The sequence below is a fragment of the Manihot esculenta genome, chromosome 2 (genome assembly GCF_001659605.2).
Source record: "Manihot esculenta cultivar AM560-2 chromosome 2, M.esculenta_v8, whole genome shotgun sequence".
Classification (NCBI taxonomy): domain Eukaryota; kingdom Viridiplantae; phylum Streptophyta; class Magnoliopsida; order Malpighiales; family Euphorbiaceae; genus Manihot; species Manihot esculenta.
Genome location: NC_035162.2, coordinates 38,007,289 through 38,021,748, shown reverse-complemented (window position 1 = coordinate 38,021,748; position 14,460 = coordinate 38,007,289).

The following is a 14,460-nucleotide window of genomic DNA, read 5'->3' as shown; positions in this document are numbered from 1 at the left end:
GACCTTCGCATGGAAGCCCTCAGACATGCCGGGAATTGACCCCAAAGTAATGACACACCAATTGAATGTCCTCCCCGAGGCCAGACCAGTAAAGCAAAAGAAGAGAGTAGTGGGAAGAGAGAAGCAGCAGGCTACCCAGGAAGAGGTGCAGAAGCTAGAAGAGGCAGGCTTTATTAGGGAGGTTATGTACCCACAGTGGCTGGCAAATCCTGTGTTAGTCAAAAAAGCCAATGGCAAATACAGGATGTGTATAGATTTTACCGACCTGAATAAGGCCTGCCCTAAAGATTGTTACCCCCTTCCCGATATTAATAAGATGGTCGACTCAATGGCTGGTTTTGATTATGTAATACCCGGCTAGACTCCGGTATCGGAATTCCTACCGTCCGATGGAATTTGGGTGTCGGAAACCTCTAGAAGGGTAAAAGCATGTTTTTATAAAATGTTTTCATGTATTTTAATGTTTTAAGTATGATTTTAAATAAGTTTTTGCATGAAAATTCTTTAAGGAAAAACTCAGGTTCGGCCGCCGAAACTCACTTTCGGCCGCCGAACATGCATGGACTTTGGGAGGCACGTTAGGCCCCCGAAAGTCTAAGTGAGGGAAGTGCAGGTTCGGCCGCCGAACCTTATGTTCGGCCGCCGAACATTGCATGGATGCGGAGGCACATTCGGCCCCCGAACGTGGCCTGGCCAGCCACTATAAAAGGGTCCCCTTGGTCCGCACGGGCGAGCTTTTTCTCTCCCATTGTCGGCCAAGGTGAGTCTCCACCGTTCCTCCCTCGATCTTGAGTGTTTCCTCTAGATCTTTCATGGTTTTAACAAGTTTATAACTTTGTTTTGAAGATTTGTGAGCTTTGAGCAAGTTTTGAGTGCTTGGAGGTTCAAAGAGCTTAATCTCTCCATCTCCAAGCTAGGATCGCTTTCCTCTCGTTTCTTCAAGAGGTAAGGGTCGATCTTGAACCCTTTTTATGTTTTAAACAAGTTTTAAGTAAGATCTATGGGTAGAAATGCATGTTAGGACATATGTTAGGTTTTTGAGGTTTGTTGAACAATGTAGCTTGTTTGTGTGTGAATAGAGTGTTGTAGATGGGGTATTTACATGTTTGAGACCCCTAGGAACCTGTATGTGTGTTTTGGTTGAGAAATATGCATGATCTATGGTTTTGGGAGGCAGGAGGTTCATTTGAACCAAGTTTCTGCCGTTTGGCAGAAACCAGGTTCGGCAGCCGAAGGGAGTTTCGGCCGCCGAACCCCTCTTGTGAAGGCAGCTTTCGGCTGCCGAAGGTGCCCCCGAAAAGAGACTTTCGTCTCTGTCTGGCACTTTCGGCCGCCGAAGGTGCCGCCGAACCTAGCTGAGTTTCGTCTCTGTCCAGGACTTTCGGCCGCCGAAGGTGCCGCCGAAGGTGCCCTGTTCAGCCATTTCATGCATATTTTCTATGATGTTTTCATGATGTTTTAGGGGGGTTTTTGGGGGATATATTAGAGTTGTGTTTATATATGTTTGGTCCCTCATTGGAGTCCACCTGTGTAGGTTCGGACCCGAGGAACCGAGGACCCCAGCAGTGAGTGAGCTGCTTCAGTGTCTGGTCAGAGCTAACCAGAGGTGAGTGGAAACAAACTTAATGTTTTAAATCAAGTAATTAAATGTTTTGAGCATGTTTCATGCATCATGATGACATGTAATAGGCTGATTGCATTAGTACAGGAATATGTCGCATTGCATTTTATTTTGTGGTTGTGGGTGAATGCTGTATGATCCAATTAGTCCACGAGACTTTATGTATGTATGACAGGAAGACCAGGACCCCATGCTACGGCCTGGCACGAGACTTTATGTATGTATGACAGGAAGACCAGGACCCCATGCTACGGCCTGGCACGAGGCTTTATATATGATCTGACAGGAAGACCAGGACCCCATGCTACGGCCTGGCACGAGACTTTATGTATGTATGACAGGAAGACCAGGACCCCATGCTACGGCCTGGCACGAGACTATGTTGGGACTAATTGGTGACAGGTTCACCCTTGATGTGAATTGTCTGTGATATGATGCATTTCATGAAAGCATGAATTTTAATATAATGTTTTTAGTTTCTGCTCACTGGGCTTTTAGCTCACCCCTCTCCCCTAACCCCCAGGTTTGCAGGTACGGGAGTGATAGAGAAGAAAAGAAGAGAAAAGTCATATATATGTAATAGCTAGAGTATGTGGACATGACAAATGATAAGAATGTAATGTAAAGTTTGAAACAGTTATGTTTATGTAACTATGTTATTGAGGATAGAGTTGTGCTTGACCATAGTATTTGTTAATCCCTTGGTATGTACATGATCTTATTTTATGATGAATATGTGAACCAACTCAACACTGAATGTATATTGCCATAGAGGCTTTGATGAAATCCCACAGAGGGATTAATGTTTATGTATATGATGAATACAGTGCATGCACAGGTTGAGTTTGGTATATGAAGAAAAAGAAAAGTTTTTAATTCTTATGTATGTTTGTTGATCATGTATGGGATTAAACAGGTAAACAGGATGTATGTAGGCTTGCTACGGGTTCCGGCGGCCTTAAGCCGACCTGAATCCTAGCGCCGGTAACGGTCCGGATTTCCGGGGCGTTACAGAGTGGTATCAGAGCCCTAGGTTCATATGGTCGGACCTAGAGTGTCGGGCTCATAGATGTTATAGAAGGTCAAGCACAATAGGCAAAAATCATGTCCACTAGGATAGGATGTGGAGTCCTGTCTTGTATGATTGTATGGTATGCCATGATGTTATGCTATGTGTGTAATGTAGCTGGTAGGTTCATGTTTGCCGACATGAACCATTTAATGCTGATGTTTATGTGATGTTTACTGTTTCTCAGAAAACAGGATGAGAGGAACCCGTCGATCTGCGCGATTGACTGGAATACCACCTCAGGACGAGGGCACTGATGCCCGTCCTTCAACATTGCCTAGGGCAATGTCAAGTAGGTCCAACAGGGACCGAGCAGTGAGAGACCCTAGAAGGTCTTTAGATCTGGGAAGAAGCAGATCAGTCAGAGGAACAGTGCAGGGAGGTATGTCAGAGGATATGGGGGATCAGATGGATGTTGATCAAAGGAGGGATGGCAGTTTGGGCGTCAGTATGTCAGAAGAGGGTATGGGGGAATCCCAAGGAGGCACTCAGGCCTCGGGATTTGTTCAGCCACCTCACTATCCGCCCTACACCCAAAATCCCGGGTATTCGATGGGAGGTACATCGGATTACCCTAGTTTTAACCCCTACCCCACACAGATGCCATACCCACCATACTACCCACCATATCCACAGTACCCAGTGTACCCACCTCCACCATACTATCCAAATCCAGCAAACCCCACTCCGGGGGATGCTGTACCTCCACCACCACCAGCACCTACATGCCCAGATACCCAGATACCTCAGCCTAGCTCATCTGGGGGAAGCAAGGCTAAAATGACAGATTACATGAAGTTGGGTGCTCCCCAGTTTGAGTCAGGTGATGACCCGTTTGTGTATTTGGAGAAGGTCAAGATGATCACAGAGGAGATCGGAGCTGATGATAGTAGAGCCATTCAGATGGCTGGTTTCACTTTGAAATGCAAAAAGGCCCGTGAGTGGTTCAAAAACTATGTGAAGCCGAGGGTGGATAGCCTATCGTGGGAGGAGTTCGCTAATGAATTTGCAGGATGGGCTTTCCCTGATAGTTCAAGGGAATTAAAGATGATAGAATTCGAGCAGTTGAGGCAAACCGATGACATGAGTGTAGACGAATATACTGACAGGTTTATGGAGTTGCTGCCTTTTGCTGGGCAAGACCTTAGCACAGACCAGAAGAAGTCGAGGAGGTATATCATGAAGCTCCATCCCAGGTATTCCTCCTTGGTACAGTCAGCAGATAGAGAGAGTTTTCACGCCATAGTGGATATGGCTAGGAGAATGGAGGCTAGTGCCATCGTTCAGGGGACAGTCAAACAGACAGTGGCACAAGCTTCTGGTTCTAAAACTCCGGGTGGGGGAAGGTTAGATCCCTCTACCTTGAGTGCAGCAGCTTCAGGCAGTAAGAGATGGGGTAAGCCCAAGGGTAAGAAGAATAAGTTCTGGAACAAGGTCAAGTCTAGTCTGGGATTTGGCAGTGGTTCTAGTTCTGGGGCAGATAATGCAGCTTGTGCGAAGTGTGGTAGGCCACACAGGGGTTTATGCCGATTTGGGACAACGACCTGCTACAGATGTGGGCAAGAGGGGCATATGTCATGGCAATGTCCTAAAGCAGTTCCTACGGCACAGACACAGCAGACAGCTTCAGGAAGTGTGGCACAGCCAGTAGCTCCAGCTGCTACACAGGCCAGTGGCAGAGGCAGAGGGAGAGGGTCAGCCTCTTCTTCAGCAGGGTTCAGAGGTGAGGGTCCGTCAGCTCCAGCTAGGATCTTCACCATGACGCAGCAGGAGGCTAACACATCCAACACCGTGGTGTCAGGTAATCTCATCATTGGGTGTTCTGATGTGTATGCATTAATGGACCCGGGTGCATCTCACTCTTTTATTGCACCGAGAGCCGTTCAGAGGTTAGGATTGATGGTCTCTGAGTTAGAGTGTCCCCTATGGGTCAGTGGACCCAAGTGTGACCCGTCAGTTGCAGAGTCAGTCTGCCAGTGTAGTCCAGTTTTTATAGAGGGAAGATGCTTGTCCGCCGACCTTGTGGTTCTAGATTTGACAGACTTTGACGTCATTCTAGGGATGGATTGGCTATCTACCCATGGTGCTACCTTGGACTGTAGGGACAAAGTAGTTAAGTTCAGATGTCAGGATGGGTCAGAGGTCGTCTTCAGAGGAGACAAGAGGGGTACACCTAGAGGTCTAATTTCAGCTCTTCAGGCTCGTAGGTTGCTTAGGAGGGGATGTCAGGGGTTTCTAGCTCATGTGAGGGAGTTGGATAGTCATGTTAGAGAGCCCGCCTCAGTGCCTGTGGTGAGTGAGTTCTTAGATGTTTTCCCAGACGAGCTGCCAGGGTTACCACCTGCTAGGGAGATAGAGTTCGAAATCGAGTTAATGCCTGGTACCAGACCGATCTCTATCCCTCCCTACAGGATGGCACCAGCCGAGATGAAAGAGTTAAAAGAACAGTTGCAGGAACTGGTAGACAAGGGTTTCATCCGACCGAGTACCTCACCTTGGGGTGCTCCAGTACTCTTTGTGAAGAAAAAGGATGGATCCCTCAGGCTTTGTATCGACTACAGGCAGTTGAACAAAGTCACCATCAAGAATAAGTACCCATTGCCAAGGATCGACGATCTATTCGACCAGCTAGCAGGAGCGGGTTGTTTCTCCAAAATAGATCTGAGATCCGGGTACCATCAGTTGAGAATCAGAGAGGAGGATGTGCCAAAGACGGCCTTCAGGACCAGATATGGGCACTATGAGTTCCTTGTAATGCCGTTTGGGTTAACCAACGCCCCTGCAGCATTCATGGACCTCATGAACAGAATATTCAGACCATACCTGGATCACTTCGTTATTGTCTTCATAGATGATATCCTAGTGTATTCCAGGAATGCAGAGGAGCATGCCCATCATCTGAGGATAGTTTTGCAGACCTTGAGGGAACATGGCTTGTATGCCAAGTTCTCCAAGTGTGAGTTCTGGTTAAGGAGCATATCATTCTTGGGGCATATAGTGTCAGAGAATGGAATAGAGGTAGACCCCAAGAAAGTAGAGGCTGTGACTAACTGGCCCAGACCCACCTCAGTGACAGAGATCAGAAGTTTCTTGGGTTTGGCTGGTTATTACAGGAGGTTCGTACAGGACTTCTCCAAAATTGCAGCTCCTTTAACCAGATTGACCAGAAAGAATCAGAGGTTCGAGTGGACCGATCGATGTGAAGAAAGCTTTGAGGAGCTCAAGAAGAGGTTGACTTCAGCACCAGTGTTAGCTCTGCCAACCAGCAATGAGGACTTCACAGTATTCTGTGATGCATCCAGAGTAGGCTTGGGTTGTGTGTTGATGCAGAATGGTAGGGTGATCGCTTATGCTTCTAGACAGCTAAAGAGGCATGAGATGAATTACCCCACACACGATCTGGAGATGGCAGCAGTTATCTTTGCCCTCAAGATGTGGAGGCATTACCTCTATGGGGTAAAATGTGAGATCTTCACAGATCATAAGAGCCTGCAGCACATCTTGAGTCAGAGAGATTTGAACTTGAGGCAGAGGAGATGGGTAGAACTGCTCAGTGACTATGATTGTAAGATACAGTACCATCCGGGTAAGGCTAATGTAGTAGCTGATGCCTTAAGCCGGAAATCACTTGGCAGTCTATCCCACATCACGGCAGAGAGGAGACCGGTGGTGAAGGAATTTTATAAGCTCATTGAGGAGGGTCTACAGATGGAGTTGTCTGGTACAGGTGCTTTGATTGCACAGATGAAAGTAACCCCCGTGTTTCTGGAGCAGGTGGCTCAGAAACAGCACGAGGACCCAGAGTTAGTGAAGATTGCCAGGACTGTTCAGTCAGGCAAAGGTAGTGAGTTCAGATTCGATGATAAGGGGATCCTCCGCTATGGGAATAGACTATGTGTACCAGATGACATCGGGCTTAAAGGAGACATTATGAGAGAGGCTCATAATGCAAGATACAGCATTCACCCTGGAGCCACCAAGACGTATCAAGATCTGAAGAGGGTGTAATGGTGGCCAGCTATGAAGAGGGAAGTGGCACAATTCGTGTCAGCCTGCGAAATATGTCAGAGGGTGAAGCTGGAACATCAGAAGCCGGCTGGAATGCTTAACCCGCTACCTATTCCAGAATGGAAATGGGAGAACATAGCTATGGACTTTGTAGTGGGGTTACCGGCAACATCCAACAGACTAGACTCCATATGGGTGATTGTGGACAGACTCACCAAATCTGCTCACTTCATTCCAGTTAGGAGCAACTACTCTGTGGATAAGTTAGCGCAGGTGTATGTTGAGGAGGTTGTCAGACTACATGGGGTCCCGGTATCTATAGTGTCAGATAGAGGGCCCCAGTTTACCTCCAGGTTTTGGCGGAGTCTGCAGAGTGCTATGGGTACTAGGTTGGATTTTAGCACTGCCTTCCATCCACAGACAGACGGACAGTCAGAGAGGACCATCCAGACCATAGAAGATATGCTCAGAATGTGTGTGCTAGATTTTGGCGGTTCTTGGAAGCAACATCTACCTTTGGTGGAGTTTGCCTACAATAACAGCTATCATGCTAGCATAGGGATGGCTCCGTATGAAGCTTTGTATGGGAGGAAGTGCAGGTCACCCGTTTGCTGGGAAGAGGTTGGAGAGAGGTCCTTAGCAGGGCCTGAGCTTGTTGAGATCACCAGCAGGGTGGTGCCCATTATCAGAGAAAGGATAAAGACTGCCACCAGCAGGCAGAAAAGTTATGCAGACATCCGCAGGAAACAGGTAGAGTTTCAGGAGGGGGATCTAGTATTGCTCAAGGTGTCTCCGATGAAAGGGGTGGTTCGATTTGGTAAGAAGGGTAAGCTAGCTCCGCGGTACATTGGACCCTTTGAAGTCCTGCAAAGGATTGGGAATGTATCGTACAAGCTGGACTTGCCTGCTTCTATGGAGAGAATCCATCCGGTTTTCCATGTTTCCATGTTGAGGAAGTTCGTGTCAGATCCGGGCAAGGTTCTTAGCGAGCCTGATGTGGAGATCCAAGAGGATCTCACTTATGTTGAACAGCCAGTGCGGATTCTTGACACTCAGATCAGAAAGTTGAGGAACAAGGAAATCCCGATGGTGAAAGTCCTTTGGAACCACCACAATTTGGAAGAATGCACTTGGGAGACCCGGGAGTCCATGCTCCAGCAGTACCCCCACCTCTTCTAAGGTTAGTTGAGATGTGTTGCATGTATGATATGTTGTATGTTATGATTGATGCCATGCTTTATATGTTAGTTGAGGAACATTCGGGGACGAATGTTCTTAAGGGGGGGAGAATGTAATACCCGGCTAGACTCCGGTATCGGAATTCCTACCGTCCGATGGAATTTGGGTGTCGGAAACCTCTAGAAGGGTAAAAGCATGTTTTTATAAAATGTTTTCATGTATTTTAATGTTTTAAGTATGATTTTAAATAAGTTTTTGCATGAAAATTCTTTAAGGAAAAACTCAGGTTCGGCCGCCGAAACTCACTTTCGGCCGCCGAACATGCATGGACTTTGGGAGGCACGTTAGGCCCCCGAAAGTCTAAGTGAGGGAAGTGCAGGTTCGGCCGCCGAACCTTATGTTCGGCCGCCGAACATTGCATGGATGCGGAGGCACATTCGGCCCCCGAACGTGGCCTGGCCAGCCACTATAAAAGGGTCCCCTTGGTCCGCACGGGCGAGCTTTTTCTCTCCCATTGTCGGCCAAGGTGAGTCTCCACCGTTCCTCCCTCGATCTTGAGTGTTTCCTCTAGATCTTTCATGGTTTTAACAAGTTTATAACTTTGTTTTGAAGATTTGTGAGCTTTGAGCAAGTTTTGAGTGCTTGGAGGTTCAAAGAGCTTAATCTCTCCATCTCCAAGCTAGGATCGCTTTCCTCTCGTTTCTTCAAGAGGTAAGGGTCGATCTTGAACCCTTTTTATGTTTTAAACAAGTTTTAAGTAAGATCTATGGGTAGAAATGCATGTTAGGACATATGTTAGGTTTTTGAGGTTTGTTGAACAATGTAGCTTGTTTGTGTGTGAATGGAGTGTTGTAGATGGGGTATTTACATGTTTGAGACCCCTAGGAACCTGTATGTGTGTTTTGGTTGAGAAATATGCATGATCTATGGTTTTGGGAGGCAGGAGGTTCATTTGAACCAAGTTTCTGCCGTTTGGCAGAAACCAGGTTCGGCAGCCGAAGGGAGTTTCGGCCGCCGAACCCCTCTTGTGAAGGCAGCTTTCGGCTGCCGAAGGTGCCCCCGAAAAGAGACTTTCGTCTCTGTCTGGCACTTTCGGCCGCCGAAGGTGCCGCCGAACCTAGCTGAGTTTCGTCTCTGTCCAGGACTTTCGGCCGCCGAAGGTGCCGCCGAAGGTGCCCTGTTCAGCCATTTCATGCATATTTTCTATGATGTTTTCATGATGTTTTAGGGGGGTTTTTGGGGGATATATTAGAGTTGTGTTTATATATGTTTGGTCCCTCATTGGAGTCCACCTGTGTAGGTTCGGACCCGAGGAACCGAGGACCCCAGCAGTGAGTGAGCTGCTTCAGTGTCTGGTCAGAGCTAACCAGAGGTGAGTGGAAACAAACTTAATGTTTTAAATCAAGTAATTAAATGTTTTGAGCATGTTTCATGCATCATGATGACATGTAATAGGCTGATTGCATTAGTACAGGAATATGTCGCATTGCATTTTATTTTGTGGTTGTGGGTGAATGCTGTATGATCCAATTAGTCCACGAGACTTTATGTATGTATGACAGGAAGACCAGGACCCCATGCTACGGCCTGGCACGAGACTTTATGTATGTATGACAGGAAGACCAGGACCCCATGCTACGGCCTGGCACGAGGCTTTATATATGATCTGACAGGAAGACCAGGACCCCATGCTACGGCCTGGCACGAGACTTTATGTATGTATGACAGGAAGACCAGGACCCCATGCTACGGCCTGGCACGAGACTATGTTGGGACTAATTGGTGACAGGTTCACCCTTGATGTGAATTGTCTGTGATATGATGCATTTCATGAAAGCATGAATTTTAATATAATGTTTTTAGTTTCTGCTCACTGGGCTTTTAGCTCACCCCTCTCCCCTAACCCCCAGGTTTGCAGGTACGGGAGTGATAGAGAAGAAAAGAAGAGAAAAGTCATATATATGTAATAGCTAGAGTATGTGGACATGACAAATGATAAGAATGTAATGTAAAGTTTGAAACAGTTATGTTTATGTAACTATGTTATTGAGGATAGAGTTGTGCTTGACCATAGTATTTGTTAATCCCTTGGTATGTACATGATCTTATTTTATGATGAATATGTGAACCAACTCAACACTGAATGTATATTGCCATAGAGGCTTTGATGAAATCCCACAGAGGGATTAATGTTTATGTATATGATGAATACAGTGCATGCACAGGTTGAGTTTGGTATATGAAGAAAAAGAAAAGTTTTTAATTCTTATGTATGTTTGTTGATCATGTATGGGATTAAACAGGTAAACAGGATGTATGTAGGCTTGCTACGGGTTCCGGCGGCCTTAAGCCGACCTGAATCCTAGCGCCGGTAACGGTCCGGATTTCCGGGGCGTTACAGATTATATGTCTTCTTTGGATGCTATGTCTGGTTACCACCAAATCCCAATGGAAAAAACGGATGAAGAGAAGACCTCATTTATAACTGAAGACGGGACTTACTGCTACAGAGCTATGCCTTTCGGACTAAGAAACGCCGGGGCAACTTACCAACGATTAATGAATAAAATCTTTAAAAACCAGATCGGCAGGAATGTAGAAGTATATGTGGATGACATGGTGGTTAAAAGTTCAACTTTTCAACAACATATAACGGATTTAAGGGAGATATTTGGGGTATTAGATCAATACAGGATGAAACTGAATCCAGCAAAGTGCGCTTTCTTCATCAAGGGAGGAAAATTCTTGGGGTACATGGTGAGTGGAAAAGGCATTGAACCCAATCCGGAGAAAGTGGAAGCCATATTGAATATGCCAGAGCCGACCTGTGTAAGGGACGTCCAGAGATTGACCGGGAGAGTGGTGGCGCTTCATCGATTTATGTCAAGGTCGGCAGAAAAGTGTTTGCCATTCTTCAAAAAATTGAGGAAGGTCCCGAATTTTGAATGGACAGGAGACTGCCAAAAAGCCTTCACAGAGCTTAAGGAATACCTCAGCTCGCCTCACGTGCTCAGCAGCCCCGCAAAAGGGGAAGAACTCTTGATATACTTGGCAGCCTCAGAGCAAGCAGTTAGCGCAATACTAGTAAGAGTGGAAGACGGGGAGCAGAAACCGGTTTTCTACGTCAGCAAGGTACTCAGAGATACTGAGGTCAGATACTCGAACATTGAAAAATTGGCGTATGCCTTGTTGTTAGCAGTCCGGAAATTCAAAGTTTATCTGGAAGGCCACCAAGGAGTTGTGATGACGGATCAACCGTTAAAGAAGATCCTACGAAGGCCGGAAACTTCAGGACGGATGTTAGCATGGTCCGTGGAAATCAGCCCTTACTGTCTGGAGTACCGACCTCGGACAGCTATAAAATCTCAAGCGCTGGCTGACTTCATAGCAGAATGCTCATTCAACAAGGAGAAGGAAGGATCATCCCCGGAGATACCAAGCAAAGAAGGAGAGGGAGAGCTTTCCCAAGAGTCCAGCTGGAAGCTATATGTAGACGGAGCATCAGGCTCTAAGGGCAGTGGCGCTGGGATAATACTTAAGGGGCCGGAGGGCTTCAAAGTATGTTATGCCTTACGGCTAGAATTCAAAGCTTCTAATAATGTGGCCGAATATGAAGCCTTGGTGAATGGAATGTTGGTAGCTCTGGAAATAGGGGTAACCGACCTCGAAGTAAATAGTGACTCTCAGCTGGTGATCAACCAGGTGACGGGAATATATCAGGCCAGAGATCCCATCATGCAGAGTTATCTTGATAAAGTAAAAGCTGTGGAAGCCGACCTCACGAGCCGAGGAGTATTTACGAGATTTCAGAGGATACCTCGAAATGAAAATGAGGAGGCAGACCTGCTTAGTCGGCTGACCAAAGAAGAGTTAGAGCAGCTCCCTGATGAAGTCTACATACAGCATGTCAGCATACCTGCTTTCAAGAAGATAAACACAGTACTACAGGTGGAGCAGAGCCCAACTTGGATGACTCCATACTTGAGATACTTGGAAAAGGGCGAACTCCCCGAAGATAAAGTCGAAGCCAAAAAGATAGCAGCTCGAGCTGCCAATTACCAAGTAATAAGGGGAACTTTATACAGAAAAGGGAAATCCAGCCCATGGCTCCGGTGTGTGAGTCCGGAAGAAGCTGCAAAGGTAATGGAGGAAATACATAGAGGCCTATGTGGGGCTCACGAGGGAGCAGGGACATTAGCTAACAAAATATTCAGGCAAGGATACTACTGGCCCACTGTTAAAAAAGAAGCAGAAGAGTTTGTCCGGAGGTGTGACGTATGTCAGAGATTTGCTAATGCCATCAGGACCCCTGCCACTCCTCAAGCAAGCATATCCAGTCCATGGCCTTTCTCACAATGGGGAATTGACATCCTGGGACCTTTCCCCAAGACTACGGGGCAAAGGAAATTCGTAGTGGTGGCTGTGGAATATTTTTCGAAATGGCCAGAGGCAGAAGCAATAGCCACAATCACAGCTCGCAAAATGATAGATTTCGTATGGGGGCATATCATCTGCACATTTGGCATACCAAGAGTACTTATCTCAGATAACGGCAGACAATTTGACTGCAGCACTTTCAGAGCCTTCACGACGAACATGGGCATATGGCATAAGTTCTCCTCCGTGGCTCATCCTCAGACTAATGGCCAAACGGAAGTCACTAATAGAGCTATCCTTCAAGGATTAAAGAAACGGCTGAATGGCGCAAAGGAGAATTGGGCAGAAGAGCTCAATAGCACTCTATGGGCACTCCGAACCACTCCCAGAGCGCCCACTCAAGAAACCCCGTTTGCACTTGCTTATGGCACAGAGGCTGTAGTCCCAGTTGAATTGCAGATCCCCACTCATCGAGTTCAATTCGTTAGTGAGAACGCTAATGGGGACAAATTAAGGAGCAACCTAGATGCTCTTGAAGAAGTTAGGGAAGAAGCCCAAGTCCGAACTGCTGCTTACCAACAACGAGCAGCAAGATATTACAATCAAAAGGTCAGAGAAAGAAGCTTGCAGGTGGGAGACCTGACTTTAAGAAACTTGGAAGCTACTGGAAAAAGAGCAGCTGCAGGCAAACTAGCACCGACCTGGGAAGGTCCATTCAAGGTGACAAAAGTGGTTAAGCCCGGGGTATACCGAATTGAAGATATGCAAGGAAACCCCGAGCCCCATGCTTGGAACATCCAGCACTTAAAAAGGTATTTTCCTTGAAATATTTGTAAAAAAAAAAAAAATCGTATTTTGACAAATGTGAATAAATGAAAATTGTTTATACAATGTGATTATCTTTGTGGAAAAACATTTTTCATGCTAAAGAAAAGAACAGGGCTCAGAAAGATCCCTTGCAAACAAGACCTCAGTTAGGCACAAAAACCAGCTGAGATGACGAAGCGATAGTAAGGCCAATGAGCCTGAATTTTGTACAAAAAACCGGCGAGGCCCCGAGGTCGTCCCGGAAATTCAAAGACAAAACAGGATCCCGTAAGCTCTCCTGGAAACAAAAAACCGGCGAGGCCCCGAGGTCGTCCCGGAAATTCAAAGAAAAAACAGGATCCCGTAAGATCTCCTGGAAACAAAAAACCGGCGAGGCCCCGAGGTCGTCCCGGAAATTCAAAGACAAAACAGGATCCCGTAAGCTCTCCTGGAAACAAAAAACCGGCGAGGCCCCGAGGTCGTCCCGGAAATTCAAAGAAAAATAGGATCCCGTAAGATCTCCTGGAAACAAAAAACCGGCGAGGCCTCGAGGTCGTCCCGGAAATTCAAAGACAAAACAGGATCCCGAAATAAAAAATCCACCAGAACAACTTATAAAATCCAATTCCGACCTAAAAAAAAAAAAAAAAAAAAAAAAACCGAGCTCACAGCTCGAACAGACTTATATTCTTACGACGCTCAAGGTCGAGCTCCCAGCTCGGACTGATGTTAGCAAAGGCCCAAGACCGAGCTCTCAACTCAGATAGACTTATATCCTTAAAGGATCCAGATACGAAGGCCAAAGAGAACGGCCGAAGTCCCTCCATAGCAGGACTCATAAATGAAGATATCCTTAGAAAGATAACAAAGGGCTATAATCAAAGCCTAAATCAGTTTATCTGAAACACATATACGAAATCACAGCGCAGAATGCAGGACTAAAAGCCAAAAACTGACATGATAGTTGTCATTACAAAGGTACGAGACTTGATCTCCCAAAACATCAGCTAAGAGCTGAGCTCACAACTTAAGCTTAATTCAGAGTTTCTGAATGAAAATATATAGTTTACATCACATATACGAAGCGTAGAGATAAAATGTCAAGAAATATGAAAAACAAGAAAGAAACTAATATTGCATTAATGACTATTACATTTTATTTCTCTGGTGAGGACGGAGGATAAACAGTCCTTAAAGGACTTATATCAGTAAGTACATCCTCGCCTGCATTATCTCTATTTACTGCCACCCCCGAAGGAAGCTCGGTGTCCCTGGGGCCTGAGCTCTCAACATTGCTAGTGGGGGCAACCTCTGACCTAGGGTGGAGGCCGTCTTTCTCAGAATCAAGATCATCTTCCTCCGACCCAACCTCGGATTCCTCTGACGAAGACTCAGATGG